Genomic DNA, 18924 nt, shown 5'->3' on the forward strand with positions numbered 1-18924 from the left:
ATTCGATAGAAATTATTCAAAAACCTCGCGTGTGCAGATATTTCGACGTTAGCACGCGAGCTAAGAATTTAATCGTAATTCGACCGTGCCAGTTTATCCTTTCAGGAAGAAAACAACTTTATTGACTGGACAGTTCTATGTAAATATTTATAAATCGCACATTAAGCGAACTTGTTTACGAGTTAAAATCCAAAGGTCTCAGCTGTAAGAACCACAAGAAAAGATAAAAGAGACCTACCTTCAGAATTTCAACCTCATAAACGTCGTGAGGTAAACTGTTTTCTTTTTGGGTTCACTCAAAACAGAATATTGGTATCGTATGATCCCAAGAATTATGATCCCATTAATACAAATATGTATATAACAAAACAAAAATGAAACGTATTCTTTTCATTTGTAATTTTAAATAACGCATAGAAAACATAACGCATACATGGAGTTTATCACCTTCTTTAAATGGTATAATGCATTCCATAATTAAAAGCGAATAAAGAAACGAACTTACCAAAGCACCATAGGAAAGAATTTATGAAGTTTTATCTTACTCGGGAGTCAGTTTGCCTGAATATCACAAAATCCATTCACCTTAAATTTCTGGCAACGAGAACTCTTCAAATTTCCTAAAAAATGAATTTTAACAGACTTTTTTTCAATTTTTTAAATTTTAACAGGCAATGTAATATTTTAACAGATAATTTAACATTCTAACAGAAATAGTAACAAGGGAAAGATAGCGTGTGCAAAAATGCGTGAAAGGGCATTTAGAAAAATCGAAATAATTGGAAATATAATTAAAAAGTGAAGAGAAAATATCATGGGTTTCATGCCTGGAGCATAAATGTGAAAAATTTCCGCTTTTGTAACAAATTCTACATCCTTTTCTTTTTTTGTTTAAATTGAGGTGTGCATTGAATTTCATGACAAAATAATATATATTCATATATAAATATCAAAAATAGTAGTCATTTTCCTTAGTTTATTTATCAAAATGTCATTTCTTTATATTATTATGATACAAAGAATTATATATATATATATGATGTATAATGCAAAATAAGGATATAAAAATTAAAATTGATTTCACAATTACACTTGAATATGGTATGAAAAGTAAGGTTTGAAAGAAAATTTCAGATACATTGATTTCCGGAGTTATTTAATTGTTTTTCATGTTTAGTTGTAAATTTCCACAATTGGCCAAATTGCAAAATTCATGCCATTGACATTAAGGAAACAATATAGAGTGTAATAAAAGGAAAACAAGAAAATACAAATTCTGACAGTGAATTTAGTAAAAAATCAAGAAAAAGTAAGACAGACGTTAGGAAACTATAGCAAAATAAAAGAAGCTCGAGAGGGCAGCGGTAACCATAACAATAAGAAAGAAACATAAGAGAAAGGTCACTAAAATAAATTACAAAGTGTAAAATAGCAGTAGAAGACAAAAAACAAATAACAAGTAGGAGCAAGGAAAATAAGTTATACAAAAAAGGAAATGAAGAAATGATTTTAAATCAAACCTTAAATCCTACAGAAAGTACATATAATGTTGAAGGGAACAAAGAATATGAAAGACAAATTAAAGAAGGTAAGAAAAATTTATCATTAATTAAGAGAGATTTTATATTATAATAGAAAGATACCAGAATATAGAAAAAGGTAGGAGAAAAGAAAAGAAAATGAGCAGATGAACAAAGCAAAATGGGCAAAAGAAAGAAGCAAACTAACAAAAAAAAGTGAGGTAATAGAAGAGTCAGACAAATTAAAAGAAGAAAAGAGAGGAAAAACTATTATTATAAAAAGGTTGTAAATAAGAGATAAAGTAGAAGAACCCAAAATGAAATTGAACATAAATAGATTAAACTTTGTTTGAGGGCATCACTCTTTTCTGGTCATTGTTTGTATCCTCTAATGTTATTTCATGAATATGAAAATGAATATGAGAACGAAAAATAATAGTTTTGAGTTTAGTGATCAATTGTTTCACAAGTAGTGATCAATATATAAATTGATTTGGCAAAGGCAACTTTTGGTATTTTGTACGAGTGGAAAAATATATATAACCCAACTTATATTATAGCGAAAACATTCATGTTATGGACAGAAATTAATGCTTTAATGGTAATCTGACATAAAGACAAAGTCAACCATACACAGTGTAGGTATATGGTATAAGAATATGGGTTCTCCACTACTCAACAAGAATAGATAAAACACAAACACATTTCCTAAAAAGAATATTATACATACTGAAATACCATGTAATGCCAGATTATGTGATTAAAAGCAATAGGAATAGTCTTGGAACACAAAATAATAAAATGAGGCATAAACTACATGTTAAAACTGGCAAACATGGGAGAACTCATAATTAGACAGGAAAACATTGCAAAAAGTAATACACACATAATAAACTCAAATAGAGTTATGAAGCCGATGGTACAGAAATAATAATAAATTTAAACTGAACAATAATAGAAGAAATAACACAAATACTTGCTGGATAAAAGAAAGAAAGAATAGAATAATCTACTTATAGTGAAGTATATAAATATGCTAAAAATATAGAAAAAAATAATTAAAGTTTCTTGCATATGAAACTGCTATTAATAACTAAAAGGATAATCAAAGTTAGAGTAGCTGGGAGACAGGAACGATCAGTGAATGCAGAAAATAGCATAAAATACAAAACAGATGAAAACAAAATGTATAATATGTGTAAGAAAAATATATTGGATAATATTAAGAATTTACAACAAAATTCATTAAAAAACAACAATAGGATGGTGATTTTTTTTCTGACAAAGAAAAATAGTTACAAGGACTGACAAATTTTATTAAAAAGCAAAAGCAGCATTAAGCTAAGATCATTTTATCATAGAAGAATAGCAATTCAGACAAATTCACAAATTATAATAATCTAAGAACAACTTAAATACTTTGTTATGTTTGTTTTGCAGTAACCAACAAATTTAAAGACTTAGCCTAAGTATAAATATGCCATAAATAATTCTATGTAGAAATAAACATAAATAATATTAAATAAATAGAACTTTTCTTATTGAAATGTGACAGTCTGTAATAAAAGATAAATTAAAAAAGAAAAAATAACTTTAACAAAAAAGAAATTTATAAAAATTTATTCTTAAAAAATTGTGGCCAATCAGATACGTGAAATAAAAGATTATTAGAAGAAACATGATTAGTCTACAAGAAGATCATACGAAAGGAGAAATGAAACATGTACCGTATTCTCTCAACATACGATTGCGAAGAAGTTTACTTACTCTATATTTCATTTCCGAACTTCTTCGTTTCCACGCAGTCATAGCAGTTCAGAACTATTTTATGAAAATCAAGAATTTCCTACATCAAATTATTTGATTTGCAAGACCTCATATATTTCTAAATTACTTACACAAAATTAGTACAGCCTATGAACAATGCAAACATTAAAAAGAAATAAGCGATACAGTAGCCCAAACAAGGACAAAGGTTGAAATAAGACAACAAAAATAGCAGTTATTATTCAAATTTGTATGAAAAATCCTTCAGAAATTAAATTCTTCTTTTAATGAAAGACGGTTATGTATATGAAAATCAAAAATGCAGTAAAAATACAAAAAATATAAAAGAAGAAAACTGTATTTGTTATTACGACTTACTTTTGCATGTAGAATAATTTCCATTTCGGTTACTGCACTACCCCTGTTATTAAATAGGTTTTGGAGTTCGATATTTAATTGATTCACACAGATTCAGTTTTTATATTCTGTATTTCACCACCATGTACAGCCATATGAACACACCGGATACTCTCAGATAATTAACACGTGGCAGAAGCCAAAACAAAAGGGCGTCGTTAGAAGTCGTACCAACTTCGCATGTAGGAACTAGTGATCATACCAACATGACATTTATCTCAACAGATTAAACAGTACTGAACTCTATGATGATGCGCTAGCATGATATAATGTCGACGACGAGGTAGCGTTGTTTGCTGATTGGTTATACTTCAGGACTACATGTGGGACCTCTGTACGATCGCTGGTTAAATCGGTCACTTTGCGATATGCTTATGAAATCTAAACGTAATTCTTTTGTTAACATTTTCATAATTCTACTTCTATTTTAGGATTAATTAAACAAATATTTAATAATTATTTTAATATCGATTACTATATATAACGATTATTATAATGCGAAATTTTATGTGTAAATAGTATGTTAAAATATGTAAATGTATATAAAATAAAATATATAAATGTGTGCATATCCAAAATATATTACATGTGTGTGTACCTACATTCAAAACACGTAACAGTAATACAATATTCTAGATTACGAATTTGGATTTATCGTTCATTATGTTCTTTCATTACAATTTAGTTGTCAGTTGCAAATCGATTCATAAGATTCATAAGGGAAGGATCTTTTTATTGCAAATAGACTAATGGAAAGTTTTTCTCTAAAATCAATTGCAAATAATAATTTTGAATAAAAACGGAAGAAGAAATGTCTTTCCTAAAGGAAGAAAAATGAATAAGGTATGAAAATCTAATAGCTAATAAAATTTTATTCGTTATTCCTTATTGACTGTCGATATTAGACCTTGATATTTCGTGTCAGGTATCCCTATCTCTGACATTCAATAAGAAAGGAGAACGTTTGTTTAGAACCTTACGTCCTCGAGAATGTTTCTAGTCCTATAACAAACAGTTTTTGTAAACAAAATCTTATTTTTAAAATTACATATTTACATACATTATATTTAAAAGTCTCGCTCTGACAAAATAATATTATTATACACATGTATAGCATTACAAATTAGAAACAGAAAAGACATGTACCTCTGTAGCTCATAACTTTCTTTGACGAAAATTTATTCCTATTCTAATTATAAAGTTTTTAGTAATAATAATAACAAAATAATGACTCGATGATTGAGTACATATTAACAAAAATACCCGTATCTGAAATGTTTATTATTTTGAAACTTAGTGAGGTACAATTATTTCATAAAGTTTATTATTCTCGCTTTGTTTCGTGCAAAATCAATAATTATATCTTCGTAATTTCAATTTTCACATAACTTATTCAAATTAAATAATCAATTAGATAGTCTTCCCTGAGACATAGTAGTATGTATATAATTTTTAATTAATTTTAATCTAGAGAAAGCACGCCCTGCAGAAGCGATTGGAATAATTAGTAATATTCTTAAAGTAACATAAAATTGGAAAATAAATCCTTAATTTTATGTATCATATTCGAACATTGCATTGCTGTTATATACAACAAATTTTTACTGTATATGTCACAAAATATTTTTATTTCATTAAGCATATCGCTTCTATCTACATTTCGATGATTTTCATTTTCTAAAATAATGTCCAAATTCATACGGTGTTTAATCGGTTCTTCTGCTTTCATATTTTTTAGTATTGTTATGTTATATAGAAATCTGAATGGTACAGACTCATGCTCAATGCTCAATTTGCATGAACCTTTCTCCGATTGAAAATATTCTCTGATCAGTCATAACTAAAAAGTGCTTTTTGAAAAAGATAACTTCGGTGTTATGCGAACGTGTATCTCCGCTTCATAGGCATAACAAATTTTCGTTTTCTTAATACGACGTCTTAAAAATTTAATGAAATGTCATTATTAGAGCAGGTGAACCTGTCGAAGAGCTACTTGCTCATCGATTTCGATGCCCTTGAAATATATCGTGAGATCATGATTCTGAACAACATTTTCTTATAGATACGAATGCTCGGTCTTAGTTTTCGTTATATTCATGTAAAAGTATGTTTGGTATCATAAACATATAAATCCTTTTTTTATATTTTATATAAAATTAAGAAAATAATGTTTGACATCTTATTTGTAAATAAAATAGTAGACGGTATTATTTCTTCTTCTAATGTCAACCAGCAATTTTCTCTTAATGTCCCTTTAAGATGTCTTAGAACCAACAATTTATTCTACACCGGTCAACACATATTGCTTTAATCGTGAGCTAAATCATGCTAACTCCTTTTATTCGAAGATAGATCAACTTTGGCAAATCACAGTCTCCTTAAAACACTTGCTGGAACGTTTATTTTAATTTATTTGCATGCTTGTATCTATATTTAATATATATATTATTTCGAGCATATATATGTCGGGTTCACATTATGATTAGGGTTAGGTGAGTGTAACGAATCTTCATTTGGATTAATCATTGTTGTTATGTAATAGAGAAGATATTTACTAGTGCAAATATGATTATTACAGAATTTGACAAGTAGCCGTAGTAATTAGATACTCGAGATGCTAATGACGATGATGTGAGATCGGACGAGAACGAGTGCACTCAACGTGGTATGAGAGTTGGCTGAAGTAAGTAGTTTTGTTAATTGCTCTTAATATTCAAGAAAAAAAGAATATTAAAAAAACAGATGTATGTAAAAATGAGAATGATACAATGTATGGCAATAGTCGCGTAGTACTAAAATATTTTTTTTTCGATGCTTATATTATAGATTATTAAAAATAGATTATTAAGGAAAGCAAAAGAAAAATTGTAAAAATGAACAAACCAATACCACACGGAGTTCCCAAACGGTGAACCATCTAAGTACCATTCGTGCCTAGCGTTGCTTAACTTTCGTGATCAAACGAAAACGAGTGCTTTTTTAATTTTAATTATAACGTTTATTGCCCAAAGAAATACATATTTTGTATATAAGGCCGAAAATTTTTACTATATCGAATGCTTTTTCAAGGCAGGCGGCTACTCGTTGCTTTGCATTGGGAGCCCACCAGATGTCTGACGTTAGTTTATTTATTGCGTACAGTGTGGAATGTTTGTGTCGGAAGCCGATTTGATTGTGTTGGATTACGTTGTTTTTTGTGCGGAAGGAGACTAGGGGGTTGTTTATGACTATTTCGAATACTTAGCTTATGTTGGATAGGAGGGGTCGCAGGTTTGATTTTGTCTTTGTTTCCGCGTCTTCTTTTTTTATTTTGCACTTGCCTGGTCAATGCGACTCAATATATTTTACGCACCGATAATTAAGGTTACAGTTTTGTGAGATATGACATAACAGTTGGCATTTGTGGCATTGCGTCATGTAATTTTTTCTGGTTTTTCCCCATTTTACCCTAAAGTAATTCAGACGGCTAATTTTTGGTAAGTTACTAATATTGCTATGAGAGAATACTTGGACTATGTAGATTGGGAGCAGTACGTTGTTATCTATTGATTTTTTATTGAGATGCGTGAAACTTTTTTTAATTGGACGTCGGACATCTATAATGCTTGCAACTCTACGAGTATTTCTATCTCAGAGATTTATTATTATCATATGTATAGAGGAATATATATAGGTACTGAATTAAACCATCGATAAACATATGATAATGAGTGGACTTGTGGAAAAAAATTACTTCCTCTTCGATTTCGATGGGTTTTGAATATATTATCCGAATATATTATTATATTGAATATATTAGTATCCGAGATATTCGCAAATAACTGTCGATAGTACTATAGTGTAGTCAGCCTATAGTTGTGTGCTGAGGCAGCGTATGGGTCAGTATTGGTTGCCCAAGTCCACTACAAATCTATCTCTTATCTTCTGTTTATAGTATATATAAACGAGAATTGGGCTAACTCAATGTCCCGTGCATAACTGTATAGGTTGTAAGAAATGTCTATTGTAAACCAATTAAATGTAAATGTCATCAATGTATTGCGTTAGGGTTAGTCTTTTTAATAGCTTGCTTGAAATAAAAACAAGTTAATTATACAAATACTGAACGAATTGATAATTGATATTATTTTTCGAAATAGAACAATTATTATTTTATGCTAATCATTTCGCGTGTAACCTACGAGTGCACTCAAATTTTTCACTCTTAACTCCTTTCTAACCTCATCTTTTGTAATTATTGCGGCTTATTTACGGTGTATTTACATGCGTGTGGTATTCGCTGGATAAACACTTCTCAAGCTTGTCGAAGGTGCGGCCCCTTTCCCCCACAGTAGTTACATGATAATAATTTTATTTGCACTAAAGTTCGTCGATTCGCGGATAAATATATCGAAAACTAAATTGAGAATGCGATAATCACGAGACTATCAATTTATATTATTTTAAATATAATTATTTTATACGTCTTTCAAATTTATTTGTGAAATTAGAAGTATTTTGAAAAATAAAGAACAAAATAAAGGATTCTGTTACATTGAACCGCTTAATTGAGCTTAATCACTAAATAAGTTCGGATTATCCTTTTCTCTTTCTTGCTTCAGTTTTTCCTCGGTCCTGTCGTTTTCGACGAACTGATCGATCGTCATAATGACATTAACAAATTAATATCTTATTCGACAATGATAACGGATTTATTTTCATTAGAAAATCGATTGACTGTGTTTACAATCAGAGCATCAGCATTTTCTTTGGCCTGATTGGTTACAAATCTAACAATGTGAAATTCACCATGAAGCATGAAGATAAATTTGCATTTAATTTCATCGTTTGAAAAAAATTGTCTTTTGAACGACGCATTTTCACCTTACGAAAAAGCTTTGTTGCTTTTGTACAAGAAGAACTGTTTTCATCGGAATGGTTATCCGAAAGAATAATTTGAAAAAACACTCTGTATAATATAAATGTGTATATCTGTACTATATGCGAATTCACCGCTAATCTACATCGACCCATTAGCACCTATTCTATGGTCATAACTGACCATATACCAGATCAGTGCTTTTCTATTCTTCGAACGAATTTCTGGTTTTTACGAACATTCATAGTAAACTTGTTTTATGTAGCGATAGTTTATTTTTTGGTAATTGTTCACTGGTAGAATGTCTACAATGAGTCAGTACATTTTCTTCCTTTTGAGTCTGATTTGCTCGATTTCTTTATTTATGTGTTGTTTCCAAACAAATTTGTCTGGATGTAGATGGTCCGGGCAAAGACTTGATTATCTAACTGTTTTGATTTGCTGTATGATGTGGTGGTTGAGAATAATAAGAGATGTGGTACCTTTCCTTAATGTGAATATAGTGAGGTTGCATTTACCCGTATTTTCAGTTTATTTCTATCTATTTGGCCGCTCCTCGAGTATTTCGATGTGAGTTTGTAGCTGTAGCTACATTAGAGTAGGTTCTAATTTATTTTATATAGTGTCGTACAGTGACAACTATCTACTTGCCAAGCCGCGTTACAAGAAAAAACCTGGGAGCACAGGAAATTACTTTGAACCCCGAGACAGTTGGGCTGATATAGTCGGCTGCCCGAAAGTTCCATTATAATATTTCCGAATTAAACATGATAGAATTTGGAAATATTGCGCTATAACGGTTTGTGAACAATATAAAGGAATACCGATAATGTGTAGGTCAAGGTGGGTGTAGGTCGTAAGATAAAGGATAGTGTAGATAAATATGACAAGGTGTATTTATAAACAAGTTATTTATTATAAATTATTTAATATGTATACAGGCCAGTCGTATTATAGCGGCGATAGTTAGAGTCAAATTATTAATTTTGGTTTTTTATCGTAGTTAATATTATGTTGGTTGTGGCCATGTTGAAGGCGAATCAGGATAGTCCTGGCCCAGGTCGGTGGTCTGGCCCTATAACAAATAATATCAACAATAATATAGCAAATAAATATCATAAACATCGATATCATTTGTAAGGGAATGCACTTTGAGCATAGTGAATTTATGTTGAACAGTTTTTGGGTACTAGATTGAAATTAGATAATAATTTTGTTACTTATGTTATAGATTTACCCGTTAATTTTAAGGAGATGCAATTGTTCAGGCGCCGTTAATTCACTGGATATGTCGTCCTTGTAGAGAAATGTTAGGTTGGCATGATCGCTAGTTACTACAAGCTAAGTTGGTACGACTTCTAACGACGCTCTTTTCTCTTAGAAATCGACCACGTGTTAATTGACCGAGTGTATTCTGTGTGTTAAGACGTGTCTTACGAGGCGATATATTATTACAAAATATATTGGAGAAAGTCGAATCTGCGTGAATCGATTAATTAATAAACCCAAACCTATATCCTTTAACAGGTTATGGGCCCAGGGCAGTAAACTGCGGTAATAAAAGGCATTACTTTTGAGTTTTTGTGTTTTCTGAGATAATCCAAGAAGAGACCACGCCATGGTCGACCAGGAGAGAATAGGTGATGTGGACAGCGATATGAAGCCGGCCCTAAGAAAGGGGAATTACGAATATTAGAAGACAATGACGGAAGCCTCGTTAATTTTCCTGGGTTGCTGGAAAGCAATAGAGCCAGGATTTACGGCAGCAGAAAGGTTGAACCCAGAGTGCATGAGGATGGACAACATGGCACGTGCGTACCTTCCCGGCATATTCGCCCCGAATATCTTGGGGAAATTAGGACTTTGAAAACAGCAAGGGATTCCTGGAAGGTGCTAGAGGACGTCCACCGGAGGTCTACGTCGATGGACACTGTTTTATGCATACGGGAACTGGGAACTATAGAGAAGACCCCCAACATGGATATCTCCACATACTGCGGAAGGATATACGACCTATGCGACAAGCTCTCCAACGTAGGATTAAAAATTGAAGACCATATGATGGCATGTTTCGTTTTGGCCGGCCTCGTGGCGGATCCAAATTGTGCAATGTATATTAGAACAATAAGAATCGATAAGAGTCTAACCATGAGGATCGTGAAGTCCGATCTTCTACTTGAAGAAAAACAGATCGAAGCAGCCATGGATTCATCCGAGAAGAACAACGCAATGGCGACCTGGAAACAATGGAGGTCCAAGCCTCAACAAAGCAAAGATGGCGCGAAACCAATGCAAAAAGACCAAAAGGATAAGAAGTGCTACAAATGTGGAAAATGAGGCCATATGTCGTACCACTGCCAAGAGGGAAAGGGAGATAAGGAGGACCAAAACCAAGGAGACAAAAGGGAGAGAGAATCAGAAGACAAACCGAAGTCCAAGGGACTTATCTCCACGCTAACTCTATCATCTATCAGCCACATGGAAAGGGACAGGATCAGCTACCTTGACTCGGGGGCCTCAAATCATATGACTCCGGACAGGCATCGGTTCGTGGATTTCGTGCCTGCAACTGGACAGATCAGGATTGGTAAGGTGTACCTGGAAGTCAAGGGAAAAGGAACGATCGTCGTGAAGATGACTAAGGCCTGTGGCGGGTGGAACCTATACTTGTCGAACGTCCTGTGGGTACCTGAATTAAATGTGAATCTAATCTCAATCAGGCAATTGGCAGTATGTACGAGGGATGAGGCCATCGGTACACATGATGATAGGGATGTAATATTCAATTCAAAGGCAGGAGACAATGTGTATTACCTAGAGACAATACCATTTGAAAGGCATGTAGCAAACGTTTCCGTGGAGAATGATCAGGAAAGACCTGGGAAAGATGACGACGACATTGAGGTCATTGAAGCCAAGGCATACAAAAGTATCGTATCATGGCATGAGAGATTAGGTCATCTACATGGGAATGCGATGAGGAAAATCCCTGTAAGTAGTGTGAAAGAGGACTCGAGGAAACCTGAGGAACCATGCAGAGTCTGCGTGAAAGGAAAGATGACCAAAGTACCATTTCCGAGGACAGCTCACCACATGTGTCAACGCCCTTTAGAGATTGCTCACAGCGATATTAGTGGCAGAACTCAATGCAAGTGGCTGGGCGGAGGTAATTATTTTGAGACCCTTATTGATGACTTTTCTCGTTTCATGCACGTCAGAATCATCAGTAGGAAGAATGAAGTACTCAAATGTTTCAACGAGTACCAGGTGGAAGTGGAGGCTTTGCACCAATCCAAAATAAGTGCCCTCCAAACTGATAACGGGGTTGAGTACACGGGGGAAAACTTTGAGAAATATCTGAAGGAGAAAGGCATCTTACACAGAAAGACCGTTCCTAGAAACCCTGAACAAAATGGGGTTTCCGAACGAGCAAATAGGTCGAAATGTCTAGATGTTTACTCATCCAATCAGGACTCCCTGACTAACTGTGCGGGGAGGCTGTGAACACGGCATGTCACATAAGGAACCTATTTCCATTCACTGCTATCGGAGACAAGATCCCACTGGAATTATGGAAGGGTAAGGGATGTGACCTCCAAGGGGAGATTAACAGACTGAGTGTGCTTGGATGCAGAGTCTGGTATCTGAAAAGTCCAAGCGGAGGAAAATTCGAGAGCAGGGTGGATGAGGGAATATTTGTAGGATATGACAAACAGGTCAAAGGTTATAGAGTTTACCTGCCGAAGACCAAGAAGGTGATAATATCCTGTCATGTCAGGTTCGAGGAGAACACGTTCCCCTACAAGAGCGCTAAGGCGGAAACGAACCATATAAAGGATAAGTCCTCGGAATGGATATGGGATGTAGAAGCCTTTGAACTTGGAAGGGGAGTTGGCCAGACTGACGTCGAAACACAGAGTGATGGCGAAAACGACGAAGGGGAGACTGACTACTTTATGGATAATTTAACGAGTGAGAATAATCCAGTGGAGGCTGTGAGTGTACCGATTGTGCCCAGGAGGTCGGCAAGACGGCACAAACCGAAAACATGTGATAATTGTGCTCATACTGCGACCGTTTGTAAAACTCAAAACATGTGTGTACCTGTGAATGTGTACGAAGCCCTGAGGGGACCAGCTGCTCAAAAGCGGTCTGACGCAATAAGGGAAGAATTAGACAATCTAAAAAAAAAGATGTGTGGGACATTGTGCAAAGACACTTAAATAAAAACGTTATAGACTGTAAGTGGGTGCTTGTGATAAAGAGAGACCCTGATAGGTATAAGGCTAGACTGGTAGCTCGGGGATTCTGGCAGAGATCTGGAGTAGATTACTCAGAAACCTTCAGTCCAATAGTGAAACGCAGAACTCTAAGAATTCTGCTTGCTCTATCTGCGGAGAATGGGTGGGTTTATGAGCACATCGATGTGGAATGTGCGTATCTCAACAGTTCTCTGGATGAGGATATATACATGGAGCAACCAGAATTTCCCAAGCCAGGGAAGGACAGAACTCAATTTGTGTGTAAACTTAAAAAGAGCCTGTATGGACTGAAACAAGCTGGGAGAATGTGGTTTAGGCACATCAATAGTATTTTAAAGGGTATGAGTCTGAACCCATGTGTGAGCGATCCATGTGTGTATGTGAATGCGTCCAAAGATTTGATTGTAGCTGTGTATGTGGATGACATTCTTGTGTTTGGGACGAAGGAGTGGATTGAAATATTCAAAACTAGGATTAAGGACAAATTAGACGTAAGAATGCTAGGTGTAGACACTCAATTTCTATCCATCCGCCTGAGCATGCCAAACAGCACCACTGTAGTATTCGATCAATCTGTACGGATAGGTCAAATGCTGGATCTGTTTGACATTACTCGTGAGGTTGGGGTGGTGGGAGTGTCGACACCGCTAGCTAGAGAATGTGAGACTGGTTTTGATATTGAACGTGATGAGCCTCTCGACAGTAAATTATATGAACAAGCTGTGGGGCACATAATGTATGTAGCTACTGTAAGTCGTCCTGATGTTGCGTGTGCAATAGGGAAACTAAGCCAAAGATGCGCGAATCAACTGTATCCGATTGGAAAGCAGCGAAGCGGGTATTCAGATATTTACTAAAGACCAAAGACTTGAAGTTAGTATACCAAAGGACCGGGCAACCTCTGAAGGTGTTTTACGACTCGGATTTTGCGGGTTGTACGGTAGACAGGAAATCCAGGAGCGGGTATGTGTTCATACTCGCTGGTGATGCGATATCCTGACTATCCAAAAAACAACCGATTATAGCTCAATCGACGTGCGAAGCGGAGTTCGTGACGATGCAGGAAGCAGCAAGGGAAACAGTGTGGATTTCCTTACTGTTAAGGGAGTTGGGCCAATTGTCATATTGCCCTCGCCCTTGCAAGATCTTCTGTGATAATATCGGAGCTATTTCATGGTCAAAGGTTCTAAGCACGTCCAAGTGCGTTACTTTTATATTAGATTATACGTATTATATATAGGGGATATTAGATTATACGTATATACCTAGTCCTGAGAATGACGCTGACATCCTTACCAAAGGCTTAAATAGGGTTAAGACTCAGTATTTCACCAAAGTTATGGGGCTTGTAGGAACTACGATCAAAGGGGAGTGTTGAAAAATGTTAGGTTGGCATGATCGCTAGTTACTACAAGCTAAGTTGGTACGACTTCTAACGACGCTCTTTTGTCTTAGAAGTCGACCACGTGTTAATTGACCGAGTGTATTCTGTGTGTTAAGACGTGTTGTACGAGGCGATCAAATATATTGGAGAAAATCGAATCTGCGTGAATCGATTAATTAATAAACCCAAACCTATATCCTTTAACAGCCCTAAACCAGGATATTTAAATTTTATATTATTGTATTAAATAATATTGTATTGATAGGAAGTATTTTATCGCTAAAATTATGAGTTTTGATTAAATATAGCATAGTGTCGCGTCACTACGAGAAAGGAGGTCAGTCGTAAAAAATGGCAGTAATTGTATAATAACAAAGAACAAGCCAAATATACCGGAATAACTCATCGGCTAGCGGTTGTGTCTATCAAAAACAAAAGAAATTTGAAAGATCTTAGTTTATAGGACTTGTTGACAATCAATGTCACGCGGTCGATACAATGTTTAAGTGGGCTGTGTTTAGACACACAACATAATTTATAAAATAAACAATTCTTATATTTGATTTAAGAAATGATAGATGGTTTGCGAGCAGTATTTATTAGACAGTGGCTGAAATTCAGTTTATAATTTGAATTTAATAATTAAATATCTAACGAATGAGTGTTTAGTCTATAAAGCACGAATGGAACAGATGATAATCTACAGAGCGTTCGTGCTTGGCGGGTGTATTATTTTGTTTTGTTTACCTAGTGGATGGGTATTCTGTTGCGACGGCTTTAAATTTGTAGATGTAAATAATGGGATTGTTTGATATTATTATAAGGAGTGGGCGATCACGGCATGCACCCTGAGAGTTGTATAGCACTGGTAGAGTTATTCGAGTGGAGATAGTCGCTAACTATTGATAAACTGCGTAAAATGCACTTGCACTTGCACATAAATTCAATCGAGGTTGTTAGAATCACGTGGCAGGCTAAAGTATATGTCGGAGATGAAAGGTCATCGGAGCCTTCCCCTTGGTATTTCGGAAAAATTCCTTAACACCGTAATCTAGAATCTAGCATAGCTGTAATTAAACAATTGTAGTCACCCAGTCCGATTGTAATTGTTCGAGATTTGTGATGATGAGCTTGGGCTCAAGGCGACAATTAGTCGCCGAACGTAGCCGCGGTCAAGGGATGAACGCTTTGTCTAACAAAGGCATTGGGTAACCCTATAGCTCTCCTTAAAAGAAAGATTTGTAGCGGCACGTGGCAGTAAACATTCCAACGGTTTCTGTCCCGTAGCTCGCCACACGCAGATCCTATTCTCCGGGCAGGATGTTTACCAGATGCCGACGCGTCTCCGCAGTACGTGATCGGCTAGCCCGAGGACCGTTATAAACACTAATATCTAGTTACCTAAAATCCTTCAACAGATAAACAGTCTTTGTCCCAGTTACAGGAAGACAGGAGAGACCTATTTTTCCACGAACGACGTCACGGATGTCGCGAGTGTGTGATCATTGTGAGCTGTGTCAACTCTGTAACATTTTTGTGTGTGTCAATAAAAATAACTTCAGTGTAAAAAAATGAATAGCTTCAGTGAGGAATCCTTACCTGTCCCAAGCCTCCGCCAAGAGGACGACTCGGGCCCAGATTCGGACTTTGACTCGACATATATGTAATTGTACAGCATAAGAACATTTATATAAATAATATAATTGTACAATAAATGTACGCAAACATTGACATTATTTATTGTTAGGGAAAAATCGACATAAATTTCCTCTATATTGTCTATTGTAATGATCAAGTTTATTTCGTTGATTGGTGGTTCATCGGCTTATTCTGTTTCTGCCGAGCACACGCGTTTTTGTGGCTTGACGGTGAACTCGACCTAGGCAGTTTTTGCATAAAGGAATGTATGTGTGTGTTTGCAGAGAATGCCTACATGAAGACAAGAGGGCTTAGTCAGCGAGTTCAAGCGGACGTCTCTCTTTACCTGGCAGTTAAATAATATTTCAATCTCCCGTAATCTTTCAATCTCCCGTAATCTTTCAATCTCCCGTAATCTTTTAATCTCCCGTAATCTTTCAATCTCCCCCTATCATACCTACATATACTATGAACAAAATACTGTATCCGGTAGCAACCTACGCATAGGTTGCACGGACGCACAACTATAGGCAGAATTCATTCAAGCGATACCGGCAGTTTTTCGCGAATATCTCGGAAATTAAGCAAGTTCATTCCTTGTATGGATAGGAAAAGATTTTTCAAAATATAGATTTGCACGACATACGCAAAAAACATCAAAATCGAAGTTTAGTCAGTCTTACTACAGTTTCAGTAAATAGTGAATATAGACTAATATCTACGTAACATAGTGTAATTAATATCGCAATCTCGTTATACAAACTTGAACGAACGTATAAAGTGTCAATTTTGAACGATCCTTTAGTTTTACGATTTATTCCTTTTTTCGCTAGCCGAACCGTGGACGTCAACCGACATGCCGGTGGAAGTGTCACACGCTCAAGAAAGGCCACCCGCTCAGAAACAGTAATAAAGTAGACGAAAAATCCTGCATGCCATAGCTATCGAAATAATAACAAAACAGCCCCTCCAAAGAGACTAAAACCTCCATATAAAAACCCTCCTAAATTAGCGCTCAACACATTATTCTGTTGTAACACTTTGAACCGACACTCTGTTGGATTTATACAATAAAATTTCCATCAACTTATACGAAGTCACCTGATCATGCGATAGCGGTGAGAATAGACAGTAACCGAACTCCCACCCGTGAGATATATGAATCATAGTGAGGAGGCAAAGATCCCAGTTCTTTAGTAAGTAAGTCAGTCTGTATTTTGCTATTGAAGTGTAACTTTGCCTTTTGAATAAAGTATTGTTCATTCGCCTATCTTTTTTTATATATATCGAAGATGAAAGGAAAGCCGAAGCCTTTTCTTGGAAATTTTGGGAACATCCTCTACTCTAGCCTAGATTTTATCCTAGCTGTAATTGTTCAAGATTTGTGATAGCGAGATTGGGTTCGAGGTGACAATTGGTCGCCGAACGTAGCCACGGTCACGGGATGGACGTTTTGCCTAACGGAGGTCTGGAGTGGTTGTATGGGTTTTCCGAGAAATGTGGTAGTGGCGGCATGCGGCCTCGGGAGCGGGCCTAGCCACGTGTGATGTTGCCTCAGAGGTCCCGATATAATGGGACATACATTGTGTTAATAATCAAACTCGAGGTAGAAACTGCCTAGCAACGGTGTTTGGAACTTTCTCGATGCTTCCAAACTAGTATAGAAAGCAAATGCAATCGTACAGCGAGAAAAATCTCCACGAGGCTGGCATTCGTGCGATTGTCTTGGAGAGTAACACATCGAGCATTTTCAACAATCGTATTTTTGCGTCTAAGATTAGTCTACGCTTAGTAAAGAGTTATTCCGTTGACCGTGGATTCGTTTAAACACAAAAACGTTGTTAATAGCATTCATTAAACTTATTATTCGTAAATCATACTATTCATTAAACTTACTATTCGTTAAATAAGTTTAATGAATAGTGCTAGTCTAATGAATAAGTCTAATGAATAGTTCAATGAATGCGCTATTAATAAAGGAACTTGTTTGGATTCAGAAGATGGATACACCTATTGGCAGCCACATCCACTATTCCTATGTAAGTTCGAGCAATATGACGTCTTGTACGAAGGAATCGCCACAAAAATTCAAGAAATAAAAACCAATAGCAACCCGACGCTACCGGGTTTTGCCTTTACGACTCAAGAAATAACCTTTGTGCTAACCAAGACTGGAGAACAGCCTTTGTGCGGATACACCCTGTTATCCACAGAACACCCCAAGCTCTTTTTCCTAAAAACGACTAAAGGAAATACATTTATACCCAAACGTAAAACAGCAATCAAAAATTTGGATATATTCGCATACGTTAACTCAAAATTCATTTACGTAGAAAAACTGTCAGAAGACAAATAACGGCACTCTATCAGGATATATTGACACTAAGATGCATCTCGGAAAAGAAAATAATAGAGAATGCATTCAGTCTAGCAACTATATTACCTGATGAATTTGCGTATGCAATAACCAAAACTCCAGGACACATGGCTTTGGTCGCAGGAGAAGCAGTACACATAGTTAAATGCATTCCAGTTCAAGTGAAAGTAGGCAATGCCCTGGCCGCGCTGAGTGCACTCGTTCCCGTTAGATCACGAAAGTTAAGCAGCGCCGGGCACGGATAGTACTTGGATGGGTGATCGCCTGGGATTCCGTGTGGCGTTGGCAGAGCGCGCTGGGCCCGCCGCGCCCCCCATGCGGTGGTTGATACGGATGCCAGCGCGAAGGTTCGTTTCTCAGAGGAGATTCCTGATCAAGTGTTGGAGGCTTTCCTACGCCACCATTCCTCAGATCAAGGGGGGGGGGGGTACTTGTCCTGAAGTACTCTCATGGTGTTTAGATAGGTTTCGTGAAATGTATCCTGATGCTCCGTGTGTAGATTTTGACTTTACTTGGTAACAGTGCCTTATTTATTCATGTGTGTATATATGCCTAAATGTGTTCCCAGCGGGTGTTATTTTATTGGAGTGATTTTGTCTATATTCTTATATTTTATTTAATAAGATATGTTTTGTTTGTTGTCTTTCTCCCTTGCATTGACACGCGGTGAGTAGCGTCGGCTTCCGGATGACGGGTTGTGC

General features: G+C 35.9%; 1 long non-coding RNA gene and 1 pseudogene across 1 annotated transcript; one reads left to right on the plus strand and one right to left on the minus strand.

Moving 5' to 3' along the window:
- Positions 1 to 1975: 1975 nt before the first annotated feature.
- LOC126875891 (uncharacterized) lies at positions 1976 to 3994 on the minus strand. Its single transcript, XR_007693748.1, has 3 exons — positions 3666 to 3994; positions 3288 to 3434; positions 1976 to 2228 (listed from the first exon to the last, which is right to left on the minus strand). It is a non-coding gene; the product is annotated as an uncharacterized LOC126875891 (long non-coding RNA).
- A 14399-nt stretch (positions 3995 to 18393) lies between these two features.
- LOC126875907 (5S ribosomal RNA) lies at positions 18394 to 18511 on the plus strand (annotated as a pseudogene).
- Positions 18512 to 18924: the final 413 nt, after the last annotated feature.

Source organism: Bombus huntii, unplaced genomic scaffold (assembly GCF_024542735.1).
Source record: "Bombus huntii isolate Logan2020A unplaced genomic scaffold, iyBomHunt1.1 ctg00000059.1, whole genome shotgun sequence".
Classification (NCBI taxonomy): domain Eukaryota; kingdom Metazoa; phylum Arthropoda; class Insecta; order Hymenoptera; family Apidae; genus Bombus; species Bombus huntii.